This window comes from Eupeodes corollae, chromosome 1 (genome assembly GCF_945859685.1).
Source record: "Eupeodes corollae chromosome 1, idEupCoro1.1, whole genome shotgun sequence".
Classification (NCBI taxonomy): domain Eukaryota; kingdom Metazoa; phylum Arthropoda; class Insecta; order Diptera; family Syrphidae; genus Eupeodes; species Eupeodes corollae.
The window spans coordinates 141,216,686-141,225,793 of NC_079147.1; the positions used below are offsets into that span (position 1 = coordinate 141,216,686).

Consider the following 9,108-nt stretch of genomic DNA (forward strand, 5'->3'; position numbering starts at 1 on the left):
AAGAGTTTTGTTTTAATGTAAGACTTATAGTCACTAAAGGCCTGCATGAATGCATTCATTTGCTTTCTCATAACTTGTGCACTACTTCAGTGTACACTATTCATTGTCATTTCTCAACACAGTATACTGTGAATACGAGTACCACACTATAAAAAGCAGGAGGTGTATTCTACTCGATCACCTGATTGCAAAATGTGTACACTGTTTTCTTTCTCTCGCTCTCTTGAGTGCTTGATTTGAGCGAAAGGTGTGCAATGTAAACTTATGGAAATACACTGAGTACACTGAGTACACTGGGTACACTGAATGCATTTAATGAAACAATAACAGACAGCAAACAGAGCAAAAACACTCTAGTAAAGATATAAATCCTCGGTAGCTATATTGGTTTGCCTACAAACTAAACCGGAAACGGATATCATAAAGTAATTCTTAGTGTGGGTGAAAACACGCACACTAAGACACAATTAATGAGGTCCGGTGCGTGGAAATTTAGTTTACCAGTTATTTGAATTTCACATTTATTCATGGACATAATGTCAAAATTACAAATACAACAATGTAAACAAATGGGGTTTGGAGGGTGATACGTAGTACGTACGAAGGATTTATATCTTCATTAGAGTGTTTTTGAAACAGAGTCCAATTAGTTTCTTGCTTTGTTTAGGTTAAAGTTAAAATAAAAAATAATAAAAATAAAAAAAATGGAAACTACTGATGTAAGTTAATAATAATTGTCTTTATTTAGGTTTCGATATTCTTTGTTAATGCAAACGTTTGATATTTTTATTGAATTAGGATTTAACAAATGACTCTGACGTCTCAATGGCCAGTGTTAGTGATAGTGGGTAGCTGAATAGTTCCGTTATCAAATCAAAAATTAGAAATGGAGAATTCAAAATTGTTAACAATAATAAAAGAGGCCGAAGTAAGGTATGGGATGTATTCGGAACAATCAAAAATGAACATGGCATTGACATTCAAAATTTAGTGGCGTGTAAAAATTGTTTTTCAGTGCACAAATTTAACTGTAAAAGCACCTCAAACCTTGTGAAACATAAGTGCTACATATTAACAAGTGTGAAAACCGACAATAAAATAGAAAAAATACAAGTAAATGTTGAAGATAAAAAAAGAAGTATATTGTTGGTAACAGAATGGGCGATAGAAAACTGCTGACCGTTTAATATGGTAAGTGATTGTGGTTTAAGAAATTTTGCGGAGTTTTTAGTATCCATTGGCGCAAAATATGGACATAATGTTGATATCGATAGATTATTACCACACCCAACTACAGTCTCACGTAATATTGATAATGTTTACAATAAATACTTAATGTTGTAAAATCGGATGTACTGAGTGTTAAAAATATTGGATATGGCCTAACTTCTGACGTTTGGACAGATAATTATTTAAGAACTTCATATCTATCGTTGACAATTCATTACGTCTATGAAGGCAAATTGATTTCCAAACTCCTGGGCTTAAAATCTATGAAGGGCGTGTCATGTACAGGTGATTGTTTCTGAAATTATTTTAAGTTCAACCAAATATTTACGTGAAATTTCAGGTCAAAACATTTATTCGAAAATCTCATCACTTTTGAGTGAATTTCAACTTGATTTAAGTCGCAAGGCCATAATGGTTACGGATAGGGGGTCAAATATGATTGCTGCCTTCAGGTCATTTGATCATAATTTTTGCATAAACCATTTACTACACAATATTATAGAAAAGAGCATTAAGGAAATCCCTGAAATAATTGAGTTATGTAATACTTGCTCTAAACTTGTAAAATACTTTAAAAAATCGGGTATTAATTGTTCTCTTGAAACATCATTAAAAAGTTATGTTAGTACTCGATTCAATACAATTTATTATTTATTGCTTTCCATTGAAAAAAATTGGGTCGAAATCACAAATGTATTGCGGGAAAAAAATGAATTGCAAAAAATTTCTAACATTAATTTAAGTTACATAAGTGGTTTGATTAAAATTTTAAGCTCTTTTGAGGAAACTTCAAAAGTATTAGAAGGCGAAAAATATCCGACACTTCATCTAACAATCGTTCATATTCATCGTTTAAAAAAATATGCGCTGTTAACTATGAAGACTTAGACGCAATTAAGAATTTCAAAATAAAATTAGGCACCTTTTTGGATTCCATTGTCTTACAAAATTTGTCAATAAATCATAAAATTGCCCTTTTCCTTTTTCCCCCAACAAATAAATTAATTCAATTTGATGAAGCCGAAAAAATATTGATCAAGGATGAATGCAAAAATTGTATGCAATATTATGCAAATGAAACACCTGAAGCGTCTGATCAAATTCTTGAACGAGTGTTGAATGAAGAGCTGGATAGCCTTTTATCAGATGGTAAAAATTTGTTTGAAGACTTTATTCAACCAGCAGAAACTGCAACTTCTAATGATAAAATTAACAATGAACTATTGGCGTATGAAAACGTAAACGTGATTTTTCATGATGGTTTTGATGTTTTGCAGTGGTGGTATCTACACAAAATTGAATTCCCACTATTGTTTAAAGTCAGCTGCAAAATATTGGCTACACCGGCAAGTAGTGCTGCCTCTGAACGCATATTTTCTGCAGCCAGAATGTTAATTTCAGAAAAACGTTGTCTTATTGAATCCGACCCAATTTTAGTTAACCAAATTATGTTTTTACATTCTAATATAAATAAAACCGAAATATGTAATGACCTCAAAGAACTTTTGTAATAAATTAATTAAAAATGTGTTATTTGATTTATTTGTTTTATTGATATCTATACTTTCCATCATCAATCATGTCTTAATGCTTAATCTGTTGCTTTTCTCAGCAGCCATTTCTCACATATCTGTTGTTTAAGAAAGCTGACTTTGATTTCAAACAGCAGTAAGTTAACCAATATTTCTTGAACCTTATCAGTGTACTCAGTGTACCCAGTGTACATAGTGTATTTTACACTTTGTTCATGAGTACCCATTTATGAATACCCATTCTTCATGGTTTCACTGCAGTAAGTGCTTGGTTTGAAATGGGTACAAGACTCATGCAGTAATAACATATACGACGATTCATTCATTTTAGTTTCAAGCAGTGTATATAATATGAAAGTGTACTTGAAATAAAGTGAATGTCTTAAAACTGGTTTCAAGACATTCATTGCAGACCTCTAATAGTCACTCCAAACCTTTAAAAATATAATAATGAAATATGTGTACTTAAATCGCAATGGAAACAATGCACAAAATCACGAACATACTCTTTTCCATCCACTAACATCCCTTTGCCTTGGTCCCAATGAATTACCATTTCCTCATATTGCTGAGCGCTTGTTTTTTCGTTTTACGAGTTACGCATTCATGGAAGAATTATTAGAATACACAGAAAAAGTGTATTGAGCGTATATCGCAACAAGGTTCATATGCCTTTTTAACAAGAGAGCTCAGGCAAAATGATAAGCCATCGTTCTACAATTATTGAAGCGAAGCATCTTTTGAGTTGTTGTTATCCCTCATACAAAGTGACATTTTCGTCGAAGACACCCTTCATGGATTGTTCTAAGATGTCTGAAGTAGGGTTTGTTGCGTTATAAATGAACGCAACAATTTCTTTAAACATTTAATTTTAATTAAAGTAAAAAAAAAATGATGCATTTTGCATCCACTTGCACACTTGTTTTTTGTTTACAATTTTCGATCTGACAACTGTCATATTCCTTCTACACGAGGATGAGAGAGAGCGGGACGGCCATAGTCCTTCTGACCATGGTTCTCTCTGTCATTTTCGTGAGGAAAAAAATACCAAGTCTCGTTTCAGGTTTCAAAAGAAGGATGGTTTCCATGGAAGTGAAACCAAACCAGATGGACGGTCTGGTCGACACGTAAAGTTTCATGAGAAGTCACTCCAAATGGAGAATGGCCTACGGCCCAACTTTAACTCTTTAGAAAACTTTTTTGTAAATTTATATTCTTTAATTATTAATTTAATTAATTAATTTAATTATTTTGTTCATGTTGTTAATCATTTCTAACGTCAAGCATATTAAAAAAAAATGAAAGAAGAATTGTAATACAAAAAAAAAAGATTTCATAAATTTTTGGACGATTAAGTTTCGGGAAACTTAGTTCGGGGTTTAATTAACAGATACCAATTTGTAATTATCTTTTTTTTCTTTCGCGCGGTTGTTTTGAAGATAAAGTTAAATTTAAAGTTAAGTAAAGATTTGTCTCGATCTTAAATTTCATAGTCATTGTTCGATATCAAGGTAGAAAGTGGGGCTGGCTGAATGCAGCTCCTGGAATCGTCGTGACCTGGAACTGAATCCAGCGGGCGGCGAATTCCAGGATGACTTGCATTTAGCTGTGAGAGAAGAGCGAGTAAGCGGGATCGCGAGAATTTCATCACAAGTTGAGATCAACATGCCGATCTCCGATTGGCTGTTGATGATGTGATTGAAATCCGCCACTCCATATTGGCTGAAAGCTAAAATGGCGGGAGAGGTAAAGAAGAGATAGGATAGATCTTGAGATCTGGCCGTCATTTCTTGTCAAACTTTCAAGGAGTGAAGATAAAAAAATAATTTGAGAAATTCGAACAAAGAGTGTGAAAAAAAAAAGATTGAGAAAAATTACAAAAAAAAAAGTGTCGGGACTGAGGAAAAATAAAGAAGGAAAAGGAAGTTAGTTGAGAATAAGTTGCTAGTTTGGGATTTTCAAAAAAAAAGATAAGTACAAATTTTATTGGTTCTGTGTAAAATCGTTTTGACAATTCATTTTTTTATTCTTTTTTAATCCCCAATTTATTGATGGGAATTTAGGCCTTAACGGTCCATAATTTATGAAATCTTTTGTTTAATTGTTTGAAAAGATCCTGAGTTTTCATCCTGCTTTTTGCAAGGTTTCTCAGGCATATTTAAATTAATAAACATATCTTAAAAGGTATCCATTTTGTTCTTTCTTTTTTTTTCATAGTGGTTTTATTGTTGTGTTTGTTTTTTTTTCTTTTCTTAAAGGTTTGCAATTTCCTTCTTTTTATTTCAGGAAAAAAATTGCTGGCGCCCCTTTTCTTACTTAACGTAAGAACGCCCCTGTGGCAAATTTTTAATCAAACAATAATTTTGATATCAACGTGATATCATATCCATACGCAACTTTATTAATCGATTCATCGATTGATTGTTAATTGCTGAACCCACCCCTTTCTGAGCTCGTCGTGCTGGCAGCACTTAAATTGCTGCCTGTTGCAATTTTTGCCTCGTCGCTTATTCGCCGCTGTCGTTTGACAGCTCGATATAATTCTTTTAATTCGGTTCTTGTTTTTCTTCGCGGTTTATTTGTTTAACTTTATTTTCGTTTAATTTCTTTTCTTTAATATTCGGCAAAATAAATTGTAACAGGTTGCCTAAAAAAAATGTAACAGCTGACAATGTAATGAACTATGACTCTTAACCTCCCAACAATGCACAAGTATGCGATAAAAATAAGTATCCCAGTAGGAAATTTGCTCACCAATGAAAATTTTCTGTGAAATCGCCAAGGAAATCAGCTACTCGAATCATTGAGGAATAGCATGCAATGAAATCCTTACTGAAAGGCATTGCGTTTTTCCTATGATTATACAATCCACCCTATCTTTTTCCTTGTAAAATATTTCATTCCCGATATGAAGCACGAGATGGGTGTTTTGTTTTTGTTTATATTTGCCTTTTTCTTCTCTACCTGCCACTGAATAATACGGAGATTGGCTTCAGTTTTAGAATTTCAATGCTCGGGTTTTTTACATACAATAAAAAATTGCCGTTCCCGTTCGTCAGCCTGGTTTGCTTCGAGAAACAAAGTTATTTCCAACAACAACGACCGACGGTGATGGCGACGCATGGTTGAAGGATTGCAATGTTCGGGTTTTTTTACATATCATAAAACTTCGATTCGCGATCCTCAGCCTGGTTTGCTTAGAAACAAAGTTATTTCCAACAACAACGCACAGTGTTCGGGGTAAGTGATTTGTTTTGAAAGCATTGTTGTATTTTCGAGAAACTGTTTTTCAGTTGAATTCCATTGTTCATAGTGTCAACAAGTGAGTAAAGCTTAAAATTATTAAAAAGAGTTGAGAAAATAAATTATATTATAAGCGTAAAAAAGTGAATATTTAGGTAAATTGGTAGGTAATTGTGTTCTAATGGACAAGGAAAATATTCAGGTAATTTTATTTAAATTACAAATCCCTTTCTACAATTATCTAATCCTATTTTTTTGCTCTTTTTCTAAAGGCTTCCGGATCTAAACAGTCGGCAATGGACTCCATTGAATTTTCACCCACAAAGCAGCCAAGGCGGATTTTTAAGAAAACGGTAATTATAACTATTATTATTTTATTAAATTAAATTTCTATATATCTGCTTTACATTTTGTATAGAATCAACAAGATATGATAGACGAAATGAGAGCGGACATCAAACGTTTGTGTGTCACCACGGAGCAGGTAAAAAATGGGATCTGCACATTGGCAGCATTTTTTTCAATAAAATCATAACAATTTACATGGCTGTTTTTTTTTTAAATATTTGTATCCAAAGATTTAGGTATGAGTAAAAAATAATTCGATACTAAAAACATGATTGACTTCATTTATGCACATTCACGAAATTTTTCACCAGGTCAATTTGCATTAGTGAATGAGTTACATTGGCTTCCCTAAGGAAACCACTGGTCAATATTCATTTATGAAAAAGGCGTTCAATTTTGCAAAGTGAATTCCTTGGTGAACATTCATCACATTTTTCACCAATGTAAAGTACACAAGTATATCAGCAACTCCACTAACCCAGTGATTTCCCCGGTGTGAATTCGCGGTATTTTTCATCAACTACAATTCACTTTGGAATACACCAAATGCACTTGCTTGGTGATTTCCTCACTGAACAGTCACCATGAAATTCACAACTTGGTGAACGCCAATCCAATCCCCATGTTAATTTCACTGATGTTTTCACCATGTTTTCATGGGGTGTAGCTTCCATTCACCAAGGAATAAGTTGGTGATTCACCCATGAATTTTTTGAAATTTCCTACTGGGATAATAAAACACATATTGTCATCAACTAACACTTATGCATTCGTATGAGACTCCGCTCATTATTATTATATTTTGTCACCGACTCTCTGTTTCTCCTATCCTTTCATTTGTGTTATTGTTTCTGTTCGGGTTCGGTATTCTTAATTCTTGTCTTCTTGATCTGTTTGTTATTTGTATCTATTGTTTGTTTAAATTAAAAAAAAATAGATCTTTCCTTCACATTTGTCTATTTTTGTTCTCTATCATATTTCAAGTAAGTAGAATTCATATTCAGTTTATGTTTTATGTTTACTTTATCTAGTTGTGTTTTGGGGAATGCTTACAAAAAAAATCTGCTGTTTGGAATTTTTTTAAGCCAGTTGCTGGAGAAGGTGCTTCGAAGGATTATGTGAAATGTACTCTGTGCAAGAAAGAGTATAAACACTCAGGAAACACCAGTAACCTGAGTGATCACCTAAAAAGGAAGCACCCTGAAAAAATATCCTCAGCAACCACCGAAAATGAGGCTACAGAAGATGTAGAAGCCCAATTTGAATCCCCGGCTTAAAAAAACAGAGGCAAAGCATCAAAAGCTTCTTTGAAAGAGATAAAACTTATCAAAAGAACTCAAAAGAAAAAAAATACCTTGATAGTCTCTACGTTGAGATGATAGCAAAAGACTTTATGCCATTCCGCACTTCCGATCGGCAGGGGTTTCGGAATTTTGTTCGTGGCCTCAACAGTAGATACGAAATCCCAGATCGAACAATGTTAAAATCAGTTCTTCTACCATCTTATTGTAAGAAGATAGAAGATAAGCTTAAAAGTATATTGAGCATGATAAGCTACTGTGCCTTAACAACAGACATGTGGTCCAGTGTTGCGAACGAGGGCGTCTTGGCGGTGACATGTCACTTTTTTTCAAAGCCTATTTATTTATTTTTTTATAGAATTCTTTTGTTTTGTTTTTGAAGTACGTACTTATGTATGTATGTAACAACTAATTTATGAATGTTATTTTTTGGTTTTTTGTTTGTTTTAGTGAAATAATATTATTTACTTTATGTTATGTTTTTAAATAAAAATTATTCCAAATATTTTCATTTATTTTTATTTTACGTAATCTTCATAAAAGAATAAGGTAAAAGGTGGTATCAATCAACTATTGTTTTTGTTCTATGTGGTAAGCTAAATAAGATCCAGATTCGTATTTGTATGGATAAATAACACACCTATACGGCTAAGGCTTTTAAAATAAAAATTGTTTTATCTTAAAAATATCGATACTATCGAAAGCGCCAACTATCGATGTTTAAGCAACCCTAGTCTGAAGTGAATGAACTTCGAGCTCCACACTTAATACGTGCACCAAATTTGCATTTGTCCTTACTTCTCCCGATGTTGATGAACTTCGCCATTTTTTTGTGGATGATTGACGATTCATTCTAAGGTTTTCTTCCCTGCTATCGTGAGATGTCGATGGAAGAGAATCACTTTGGGAGCTTTTTGCTAGGTAATCTTCTCCAAAGTCCCTTAAAATTTTCTGGATCTCCCAGGCGGCTTTTCTTTTTAACTTTTCATCTACCATTTGCTCTATCTCAAATACAACCTGCTTTCCCAGCCAAGCATAGGGAGATTTATGGGACATCTTTTCTTCAAAGTATCCGGAAATCGTCTTCAGGCGTTTGCTGAGGCTTTCGATAGATGATTTTGCCTGAAATTAAAAGAAAGCATATAATTTCATATTGATTAGGTTTTGATTAAATTATTAAATGTTACACTGTTTAGGTTCTATGATTAATATGACTTACAATTTGTTTTTTTTTTTCAGTTTCCGAGTTCAAAATTAGAATGGGAAAAAGTAGCGGAGGAATTTACCATTCGTTGGCAGTTTCCAAACTGCTTGAGTGCTCTTGATGGCAAAAACATACAGTTTAAAAGCCTGCGTAAGGATGGTGCATTCTACCATAATTATACAGGTTCAAATAGTATAGTTTTGCTGGCTTTAGCTGATGCAAATTGTGCCTTCATATATGTGGACATAGG

At 33.2% G+C, this 9,108-nt stretch overlaps 1 long non-coding RNA gene across 1 annotated transcript; it reads left to right on the top strand.

The window, feature by feature from the left end:
- The first annotated feature begins 5,496 nt into the window (after positions 1 to 5,496).
- Positions 5,497 to 7,060, top strand: LOC129941570 (uncharacterized). Its single transcript, XR_008780883.1, has 3 exons — positions 5,497 to 6,207; positions 6,278 to 6,358; positions 6,424 to 7,060. It is a non-coding gene; the product is annotated as an uncharacterized LOC129941570 (long non-coding RNA).
- Positions 7,061 to 9,108: the final 2,048 nt, after the last annotated feature.